General features: G+C 37.7%; 1 non-coding gene across 1 annotated transcript; it reads left to right on the forward strand.

Moving 5' to 3' along the window:
- The first annotated feature begins 3,042 nt into the window (after positions 1–3,042).
- LOC141610129 (small nucleolar RNA R71) lies at positions 3,043–3,149 on the forward strand. The gene has a single exon (XR_012528025.1). It is a non-coding gene; the product is annotated as a small nucleolar RNA R71 (small nucleolar RNA).
- The last annotated feature ends 8,306 nt before the right edge of the window (positions 3,150–11,455 follow it).

Below are 11,455 nucleotides of genomic sequence, written 5' to 3' on the forward strand. Positions count from 1 at the left end.
CTTGGTTTTAATTTTTGTTGAAGAAGGAGTGATTAATTTGTTGTTGGAAGGATGGTTTGATTTGATTTTGGTGAATGTTGTTTTTTGTTTTTGTGATGGAGAGGATGAGGGTTTTGATGTTGTGGGTAGTGTTTATGAATGAATGAATGAATGAATGAATGAAGGTGGGAGGGGTTTTAAAGAGGCCGAAAATTTTGAATCTGCAGGGGCAATCCGTGCGGATTCTGCCCAATCCGTGCGGATTCTGGTCTTTCTGGGCTTTGCAAAGCTCGCCTAAAGACGGGCGGATTTGTAACAATCCGCTCGGATTTGCTGAACACGGGACGGGCGGATTTTCTCTAAGACGGACGGATTTCTGTCCAGAGAATTTTGCTTGTTTTCCTCAGCTGCAAAGACGGACGTTTTTCTCACAAGACGGACGGATTCTCCAAGACGGGCGGATTTTCAGAAATCCGCTCGGATTTTTTAACAGTCAAGAAAATTTCAAAATTCAGCTCAGTTCAGGACGGGCGTCTTCTCTGCAGGACGCTCGGATTACATAAGACGGGCGGATTCTTGGGAATCCGCTCGGATTCTTCCTCTGTGTACACGGATTCAGTTCCACCCGTGCACAGCGCATTTCCCTTATCATTCTTTCATTCTTTCTTCAAGTCTTGTGTTCTTTATTGTGGGGGCACTACTAAGGCATGGATAGCCTAGGCAATTGTCATCCCCACACTAAGGTAAAGCACTACACATCAATTGAAATTGTTAGTCCCTCCCTCACATCTCTCTTACATGACAATTATTTTGATCAAAGTAAATAAAAAATCCAAAGATGACAAAAATGCAATACAAGAATTGAAAAGTAGGTTAGGGAGTTAGAAATATTTACAAGTGGTGGTTTAGGGAGGACTCTACCAAACTCTCATTCTTGATGAGATGTCAAGGGGGCATGTCCAAGGTGTTGTTGATGTTGCTCAACACCTTGAAGAAGTAATCAAAAGCTTGTTCATTATCATGGTAGAGGTTCTCAATAGACCTTGGCCCTTGTTTTTGGTCTTGATCGATAGCATTACCAATGTAGGGATTAAAATCCCTTCAAATTCGTCGTCCCAAAGACCACAAACTTCATTGACTTGATCATTGAAAATCTCTTGCTTAGATGGAGACAACTCTCAAAATTTCTTCTCTTGGCCAATGAGGCCATCCTCTTCTTCCTTGGTTGATTTTGATGAGCTTTGCAAGCTCTCCTTGTCACAATTCACTTGCTCTTTGAATGGAGCATCTTCAATTTTCTTCTTCCATTGGAGTTCCGATTTCTTCCTTTCATCCTTTCGGCTATAATGATCAATCATGAAACATGGTTCATGCAAACGAGGAGCTCTCATAGTCTTGTCAAGATTAAAAGTTATGCTTTCATCTCCCACTTCTAGAGTGAGCTCACCATGTTTCACATCAATCACCGCACCGGCGGTGTGTAGAAAAGGTCTTCCTAGGATGATTGGAATGTTGGAATCTTCCTCCATATCAACAATGACAAAGTCCACCGGGATGAAAAACTTCCCAATTCGCACGGGGACATCTTCCCATATCCCTAACGGTGTCTTCGTCGATCTATCGGCCATTTGGAGTGTGATGTTGGTGCATTTAAGCTCTCCCATCCCCAACCTTTTACTCACCGAGTAAGGCATGACACTCACACTAGCCCCTAGATCACATAAGGCTTTGTTGATCGTCGTGTCGCCAATGGTACACGGTATTGAGAAGCTTCCCGGATCCTTTAACTTTGGAGGTGAACTCCCTTGAAGTATTGCACTACTCACCTTAGTGAAGGCGATAGTCTCAAGCTTCCGGATCGACTTCTTCTTTGTGAGGATATCTTTCATGTACTTCGCATAGGCCGGAACGTGATTGATTAATTCCGTGAAAGGAATTGAGACTTCCAAATTCTTCACAATTTCCATGAATTTTCCAAGTTGATCATCAAATTTGGGCTTGGCTTGACGACTTGGAAAAGGAAGTCTAATCACAATGGGCTCCTTCTCCTTGGCCTTGTCTTCATTTTTCTTTGAACTTTCTTCTTTTGATGATTCTCCACCTTTGGAGTTTTGCACAATTTCTTCCTTTTCACTAGCTTCCACAACTTCATCCTCAACTTGCTTCTTCGGTGCTTCATACCTTGTACCACTTCTCAAGTGAATGGCACTAACCGTTTCATGTCTAGGGGGATTACTTTGAGGTGGTAATTGCCCCTTTTGTCTTTGTGAGCTCGAATATGCTAGTTGAGTCAATTGTGTTTCCAACATCTTGGTGTGAGCTAGAATGTTGTTGATGGTGGTTTCTTTTGCTTGGCTATCTTTTTGCATTTGAGTGAAAAATTCTTGTTGATTCTTTTGCATTTGGAGGACCGCTTTTTGGACATCAAAACCTTGGTCATTTTGGTGATTGTATGGATTTTGATTTTGGTAACCTTGGTTTTGATTGTAAAAGGGTCTTTGATTTTGGTTTCTCATGGGTGGTGGAGTGTATGTTGTTTGAGGGTTTTGAACATTTTGGCTTTTGTATGAGAGATTTGGATGGAATTTGGTGTTTTCATTGTAAAAGTTGGAATAAGGGGTACCACTTTTGTATGCTTGGAAAGCATTCACTTGTTCATTTGTTCCCCTACATTCACCTTGGTCATGTCCCAAAGTTCCACAATTCTCACATATCCCACTTGGGATTGATGAGGATGCCGTCATGGCATTAACATGATGCTTCGATGATTTTGAGTTTTCCTCAAGTCTAGCCATAGCTTGTTCAAACTTCAAGTTGATTGTGTCAATGTGAGCACTAAGTTGAGCACCCAATTGAGTAACGGAGTCCACTTCATGCTTTCCTCCTCTAGTAGCCTTGCGAGGTCTACTATATTGTGAGTTATGGACCGCCATTTCCTCAATCTTGTTCCATGTTTGATTGTCATCAACTTCGGTGAACATTCCATTTGATCCCATATTGAGAATGTTCCTAGAATCTTCATATAAACCATTCCAAAATTGTTGCACCAAAAACCATTCGCTAAGTCCATGGTGAGGACATGAGCGACAAATACCTTTAAACCGCTCCCAAGCTTCATACAAAGACTCTTCATCCCTTTGCTTAAAACCCGTAATTTGAGCTCTTAGCATGTTAGTCTTTTCCGGTGGGTAGAATTTTTTGTAGAAAGCTAGAGCCAACTTCTTCCAAGAATCTATTCCAAGGGTGGCCTTATCAAGGCCCTTCAACCATTGCTTTGCGGTGCCGATTAAGGAAAAAGGAAATAAGACCCATCTAATTTGGTCTTGAGTCACGCCCGTTTGAGAGATAGCATCACAATAGTCGCAAAAGGTTTCCATATGGGAATGAGGGTCCTCACTAGGCATCCCCCCGAATTGGCTCCTCTCAACTAATTGGATGAAGGCGGACTTGGCAATAAAATTTCCGGTGAGATGTTGCGGTGTAGGAGTACCATTTGGTAGATTCTCCTCGGTGGGTACGGAGTGTGACGAGAATTTTGGCATTGTAGGTGGATTTTGTGGGGTATTGTGTAATGGGTTTTCTTCTCCTTCTATTGCGAAAGGATTGACAAACTCACTAGTGGGTTGAACAACTTCACCAACACCTCTCAAATTCCTCCTAACAAGTCTCCTATTGTTCGTCAAGGTTCTTTCGATTTCACGGTCAAAAGATAACAAATTACCTTGTAACCTTCTAGACATGCAAAATATCAAACAACTCGAAAACAATTAGAACAAACCTTGAGGGGTTTTACTTCCTCAAGGCGAAGAAAGACACAACTAATGACAATAAAAAGAAATCTAAATCAAACAAACACCGTCCCCGGCAACGGCGCCATTTTTGATGCAATCCCGCTAAGTGTTCACAAATTAAGATGTGGTCGTTGGTCACGGTCGAATCAAAACACAATTTATAGCTCCACAAACAACTCTACAATTAGTAAAGAGGCAAGTAAAGGTCGGATCCCAAGGGACGGGAGTTGAAATGAGATTTCTATTGTAACTAGTGGTGTCTAAGGGGTGTCACAAATTAGGTTGATGTAGAAGGTTACTAAACTAGAATAACAATGAAAATAAACAAGCAAGATGAATTAAAGGGGTGTAAACAATCGATTAAAGGCACTAGGGTGTCATGGGATCATAGGGGAATCATGGGATATGATCATACAAACATGTTCTCAAATTATAAGCAAGCAATTATTGTTGTGATGGATTGAGTTGGGTTATATCTTACAATCCTAGGAAAGTTTGGGTCTCGGAGCCGAATCGATTAGATTGTACAACACCTACAAGTCGACTTAATCTTCCCTACTCAACAACATGCATGGTCTAATGAGACTCGAGTTGGGTTATGTCTTACAAGTCTCATTGAAAAGATAGGAGATGATAGTAAATGCAAGGATTCATAGGCTTATCATTTCATCAAATATAACATGTGCATGAGTTGAGATCAAAACAAGCAAGCAAATAAAACATGAAAGCATATTAATTTAAGCATGAATCATTCCCCATGTTGGTTTCCCCTAATCACCCATTAACCCTAGCTAAGAGACTACTCACTCATTATCATGTTGATCATGCTAGCAAGGTTGTCAATCATACCAACAATATGAAACATGATGAATAAATGAAAGTAATTAACAATAATTAAAAAGGGATTAAGAGATTATACCTACTAATGATTCCAATAATAAAGCAAGAATAAAAGAAGTACTTGATGTTTGATTAAGAGGTTGTCAATCTCCCAACAATAACCCAAATAATCTTCAATTACCCAAAATAAAGGATGAACAAGAGAGAGATTAAAGAACTAGAACTTGGATTAAAACTTGATTAATACTTGATTACAATATTAAAGAGAGATTTGATTGATATTAACTATACTAATTATTGATAAGAAGAACATGCTCCTCTAATTAGACTAATGGGGTATTTATAGTGAAAATTAGGGAGGATGCATTAGGGTTAACTAAGGGCTAAACTAGTAATTACACTTTTTAAGTTGAGCAAGGAGGACCCGGTATTTTTCGAGAGAAGGGCTTCTCTTTTCGTAGCTTGAAGAAGACAATCCGTGCTGTGAAGAAATCCGGGCGGAATAGGGTCGGGACGGGCGGATTGCACCGTTGGAATCCGAGCGGATTCTGGGGAATCCGGGCGGATTGTGGAGGGGAATCCGAGCGGATTCAGCAAGGACGCTCGGATTGTCTTTGGGGCGGACGGACGGATTGTTGACAATCCGCTCGGATTGTCAGTCAGCATAGTAACTTCTTCTTTTCTTCCCTTTTCTTTATAAATTCCTTGGGGATTTCCATGGGGACTCAAGGATCCTTTCTCAACGTTGCTCTTCTACTATGATATGTACAAAGGCCTTTTAATCTTGTCTCTCCTTGATGCTTGGTCATTGAATTCGATCAATTTAGTCTCGTTTTGCCATGAAAATGCAAGATTCTTACTCCTTTTCTACCAAGGGATCAAAATCTCAAAGAAAATGCAAAACAAAGAACTAAAGATAAGAAATGACCCAAATAAGCACTAAAAAGCATGGAAACAAGGCTAATTCGGGGGCTAAATATGCGCCAATTATGGTCACATCAGTTACGCTATATACACCAATGATTAAGTACCTCAACAATATGTTTGAATCCTCAAACATTATATGCCACACTCTTACTCTCATGACCGCGAAAACCAAGTTTGGTAATACTAAATCCACAACTTTATATCACAATTAACATTCCCGAAAGCCGACTTGCAAAGGGCAACCTCGTCTCTTTGTCTTACAAAATAATATCCCCCGAAAAAGGCCGACGTCGGCATAATAATATGATCATCACTTACCATATCACACATCTACACTGACTTTCAAATAGTTTCGCCATACATTTCTCACTACGACCTTTACTAGACATATTGCACCCTCAATTCTCCTTGGTCACCTCAAATTCAACCTAATATCTTCTTATATTTCTATTTCATAAATCTTTGCTATCATCTATCAATTCTCGTCAATCCTTGAATTCAATTTACATATTCTCGCAATTATGAACAACCCAAATTATCACTTTATTTTAACCTTAGATACCTTAATTGCAATCTCACCATTCCACCATTCAATCTCATTTATTTATCAACTCAAGATTTCCAAGTCATGTTCAACCACAATATCCTTCAACATACAACCCAACCTCACTCACTATGCATAAGTTCAATCAATCAACAAAGGTTCGACCTAGATTACACATCACTCATTGTCCTATTGTCCACAAGGCCATCTCATGTAATCAACTCACCCACTCATAACTTTGTATGGGCTAACTCATCTTCCTACTGTTTCCAAATTCCTAACTTGATGTTTATACATAATTCCACACTTCAACCCTTCACTTGAATCCCCTAAATGCATCAATACTGCTAGGCAATGAGACACACACTATATACAACTAGTTTCCGTTCCATGTTCTCTTTCCCGCAATAGTTACACCACCATATAACCGAACCCAAATTATTTATAACACATTATTCAAGGTTTCAACCAATAATATTCTCATTCATCACATGACCTACCATTCACGATGCTTTACATGAGCCTCTTTTCCTCAAGTCAATAACCACGTCAATTATCAAATTTACCTAAATTCCAATAAAACACGTGTTTCTCATTTAAAATCCTCAAGATGCGACACTCACTCATCCTACATTATTAGCACTCTTTATCCTCATGGCTCATCGATTCACGCCCATTTCACATCCTCCCCCAGGGCAGACTAGGCATTGACTCACATATAAGCAAAACATCACATTATTAGTAAAATGGTAACATTATGAGACAAGGAAACCATGTTTTAAATACGAACATGTAAAATTTAATCGTATACCCTATGGTATATAAAAAAAAAAATTGGCAAAATTTTGAAATAGGATTCTCAAACTAAATCAATGTATAGCGCTATTAACAAAATTGAAGTCATATCACTCAATTAAATCAAGAAAACTTTAGAGCAAAATTTTCAAATTCTAAGAATTTACCCAACATTGTTAAACAACATTTGGATCAAAACATTACTACATCAACAATGACTAAGTACCAACAAACAATTAAGTCACATTCGAGAGCAAAATCAAAATTATTCACTTTTCGATGAAATTTCAAAGGATTTTGGATAACACCTTAAAAATGAAATTTCGATTCAAAATGATACATGCCATCACAAACCAAGATGGTGCCTCACTAGTTAATTAAACTAAGCTTCAAACACTAAAAATCGAAATTTTGGAACGAACATTGAGGTTTCAGGAAATTTTGGAACGAAAATTTCAAGGTAATTTTCAAACATACGATAAAGGTTAGTAATAACAACCAAATTTTGATCCTTGTTAAACCATCAACCAAGCAACAAATATAAAATCGGATTATTGACTCAATAACATATATTTTCGAGTTCATAAGAAAATTTTAGGTAAAACTCAACATGAAATTTTTTTATACTTGACATCACGAATGGTGGAAAAGAGGTGATTAACATCATGAATCTAACCAAAACATGTAATGAATTGACAAAAATGTGAAGGAGTTAACGTAAATTTACACAAAACCAAATTGGAAGAATTAAGAGAAAAGAAAGCGTCACTTGTAAGATGAAATTAGCCAATTTAAGGGGCTAAAAAAAATTAACGTAAGAATTTGAATTCGAGCAACAAATAACCAACAATAACGTCTTTCAAAGAAATGACTTTAAATGTACGAATAAAAGAGATAAAATAAGGCAATAACACAATTTTAGCGAAACGCACAACCCAAAAGCTGGCACTCGGTCGAGTGCTGAGTCCACTTGGTCGAGTGACAGTCCACTCAGTCGGGTGCCTCCTTCACTCGGTCGAGTGACTCACTTCCAGAAATTTTCAAGTTTCTGGAAATTGGTCCACTCGGTCGAGTGGTAGGGTTCATTCGGTCGAGTGACTGGTACTCGGTCGAGTACTAGCTCGCACTCGGCTGGGTGTCTCTCTTTGGTTTGCAATTTCCGACTCACAACCATTATATTGACACTAACGACTAATTTCCGACTCACAACCATTATATTGACACTAACGACTAATCTACTAACAATCATTTATAATCACATTCTAACATGTAATACCCATTCATCAAAACACAATATGCATATGAATACTTACATCCAATTTTCACACGATAGATGCACCACATCATAAATAACGATATCATGCAAAGCCTATCGACTTGTTATAGTAAACACGTAATCACGCCACATATCATCATGCATCGAATGAACCCATATATAAGGCAAGGAACTAAACTATGATCGCAACTGCATTTAATCAAGCACATTTTATTTCGGTTAATAAATCATGCAAGATGTTAAATAAAATTCGTATCACGCATATAATCATGCAACATGTCACTTCGCGTTTCCCGACTCATAACCACCCACGTAGTGACCAACCGAAATAATAGGATCTATTTTTGAAATGAAGAATCCTTCTCACCCAAAACCGACCTCCTATTGTACTCATGTCGGGTTCATTTTATTAGACACTCCTAAATTCATTTTGGTTCATTGGTTTAGGTTCCAAAATCGTCGCTCTGATACCACTTTGTAACACCCCGATTATCCGGCCAAGATAATTGGAGCATTACCGTCTCGGTTTCCCGAGGCAGTGAAATCGGAATTACAATAAAGAAACTTTATTAAATAAATAACAAGTTTAGCTATTATAAACGTAAACTAATGAATAAATAAAATACAACTCGTGACATCTGTAATCTTCTAGCCAACTAGACTCGTCTCGTGATATCATCAAGCTCGTCGCGTCTCCCGCGTACTATCCAAACAACCCGAACATAATCTGCTCCCCATATGACCAAATGATATCATATGGATCGACTGATAGGCTTATCGCGTACCTATGCAAAGATAATTACCCTAAACAAGAAGTTAATGTAGCAATAGGGGTCGAACACAAGGAAACGAGAATTACGTCGTGAATTGCTATGGGTGGATTTTTATCAAGGTCGATTACGATTTGGTTTGGTTTGGTTGTTTGATGATTAATAACAATAATGATGTAAATTATATAATAAAAGAGAGTCTAAGGGATTCGGGTCACACATGCAAAGATAAACATATGATCATGATAAACATGGTACTAACAACATTGTCAATTGCTTAGGCTTAAAGATACCCATCTTACGATATTAGCATCAACCATAGACCGGGTCTTAGAGAAACTCTCGTCCATGACTAGGTCGTCCTACTATACATGCTTAGTCTAATTCAATTCCGTGCCTCTCGACTTATAGAATGAATGAACAAACTTAATCATTTGAATAAGGCCTTAAACAAAGATTAAACGTGACGATGCAAACATGTGATAGAAGCAATATGAACAATATTATTATTAACTTATTTTATCATGTTTATATATTAAATTTATGCATGGCTCTCCTAGCCCTTAGACTAGGAAATTTAGCTACTCATAATAGGATGTAAATTGTAAACTATATTGAGAGAAGTGATAAACATGATAATATGATCTAAACAAATTAGGTGATATAACATGTAAAGGAAATTATGCTAATGAAATGAGATTAATAATAAACTAAATAGCAATGTAAAATGTAAACTAGAAATAGAAATACCTTAATAGAAATAACTTGTATGGAAGAAACAATAGAACCAAATGCTTGAAATGTAATAATAACCAAATGTTTAAGGACTGCAAGATTAACTAATTTGTAAACTAATATAAAAACTATTGAGAGAAATATAATGCTTAAGGCTATGAAGAACTAAAATGAGACGTAAAAATTGGATGCCTAAAACCTAGGAAAACCTCTCCTATTTATAAGAGAGGAAGAAGAAACGTAAACATTCGAGATGCATGCGGCCCCGATCGGGGTTGGGTGGCCCCGATCGGGGTCATGTGTTTTCGGGTATTTTCACTTAATTCCTCACTTAATTGCTTGAGGAATCCTAAGTGCGTGATTAATGACCCTTAATGCACTCGGGTAAATGCTCCTTCTATCATCTTTAGAGCTCCCAAAAAGCATCCTAAGCATGTTGGAATCTTATGCTTTCCACCTTGACTTGGACTTGAACTTTGGGCTTTGACTTTGATTGTTGGCAACATTTGCATTACTCATATTAATCCATCAATTTCTCCATGCAAAACCTAATCCAGTGCTCCATGCTTAGTCCAACACTTGGTCTTGATTAGCTTAGTGAACTTGGTGTATAAAATGATAGGAAAAAGCCTCTAAATGCTTAGATTCCTACAAAACCGTAACAAACACAACATTACACCTAGAACACAAGATTAACTCAAATATATACTAATTAAAGTACGACGAACAATAGAAACCGAGCTAAAATGAGGGGTAAAATTATGTAACTTATGCACTTATCAAACTCCTCCAAGCTAAACCCTTGCTTGTCCTCAAGCAAGAAACCATATCCCATCAAATGCAATATCCTAACAAGCTAAGCATAATGATTTTGAAATCCGAAACAACATGGGCAAGGAATAAAGCAAAACATGGTTGAGATTTACATGACGGCGTAGCATAGAAAACTTTGAATGAACCTTTAAGCTCTTGCATGATCCTTTGACTTATGGACTCTCACGGGGCACTCAAACTCTTTTTATGTGAAAGGACAATTTTGTGAATAAACACTCAACTATCCTCGACTTATAATAATGTGCCCGCAATCTAATATGGTAATCAATCAAAACTAGTAAGCCAAAACAATCAAATGTAAGCATGATAAAGAAGCCAAATGGGTAGGAAAAAGGCAATATGTAATGGGTAAGAAGGGGGAACAAATGAATTATGGATTATGGAGCTAATGTCGAGCTAGCAACAACCAAATGTAAGGATGCTCAATCCCAATTCTAACCCAATTTTGCAATTCAAATCATAAAAAAAACTCTCCAAAATATGTAAATAATGCATGAGAGTTTCTTACATCAACTTCTTCTTCTCTTTTTCTTTTCAATTCATACTTTTTTTTTTTCATTTCACTTTCATGCTTTTTTCCTCATTCATTCATTTTTCTCATCTTTTTTTCATTTTTTTTTCATTTTCCTCTTTTTTATCTCTTGAGCATTAAGACCAAGCTCACATGATTTTCATAACTTTGAAATAAATCCCAGTTAAGCACCCAAACAAGACCAAAAACAGCTACTAGCTCAACAAGGTAGGCAAGTTATAATGTAGCTATGGAAAATTGTTTGTGAAGGGGTCAAGAAGGCAAATATATCATGTGAATGGCTCCAAAATGCTATAACAAATGAATGCATGCTTACCAAGAGATGACATGAGAATCATACTTGTGCGTTTTGATGAAACACACATTATAAGGAGACACCTACACTCACCTAAGAGAGACCGGATATGGATGCATCGGTCAAAAGAGGCTCTA

The sequence above is a fragment of the Silene latifolia genome, chromosome 10 (assembly GCF_048544455.1).
Source record: "Silene latifolia isolate original U9 population chromosome 10, ASM4854445v1, whole genome shotgun sequence".
Classification (NCBI taxonomy): Eukaryota; Viridiplantae; Streptophyta; class Magnoliopsida; order Caryophyllales; family Caryophyllaceae; genus Silene; species Silene latifolia.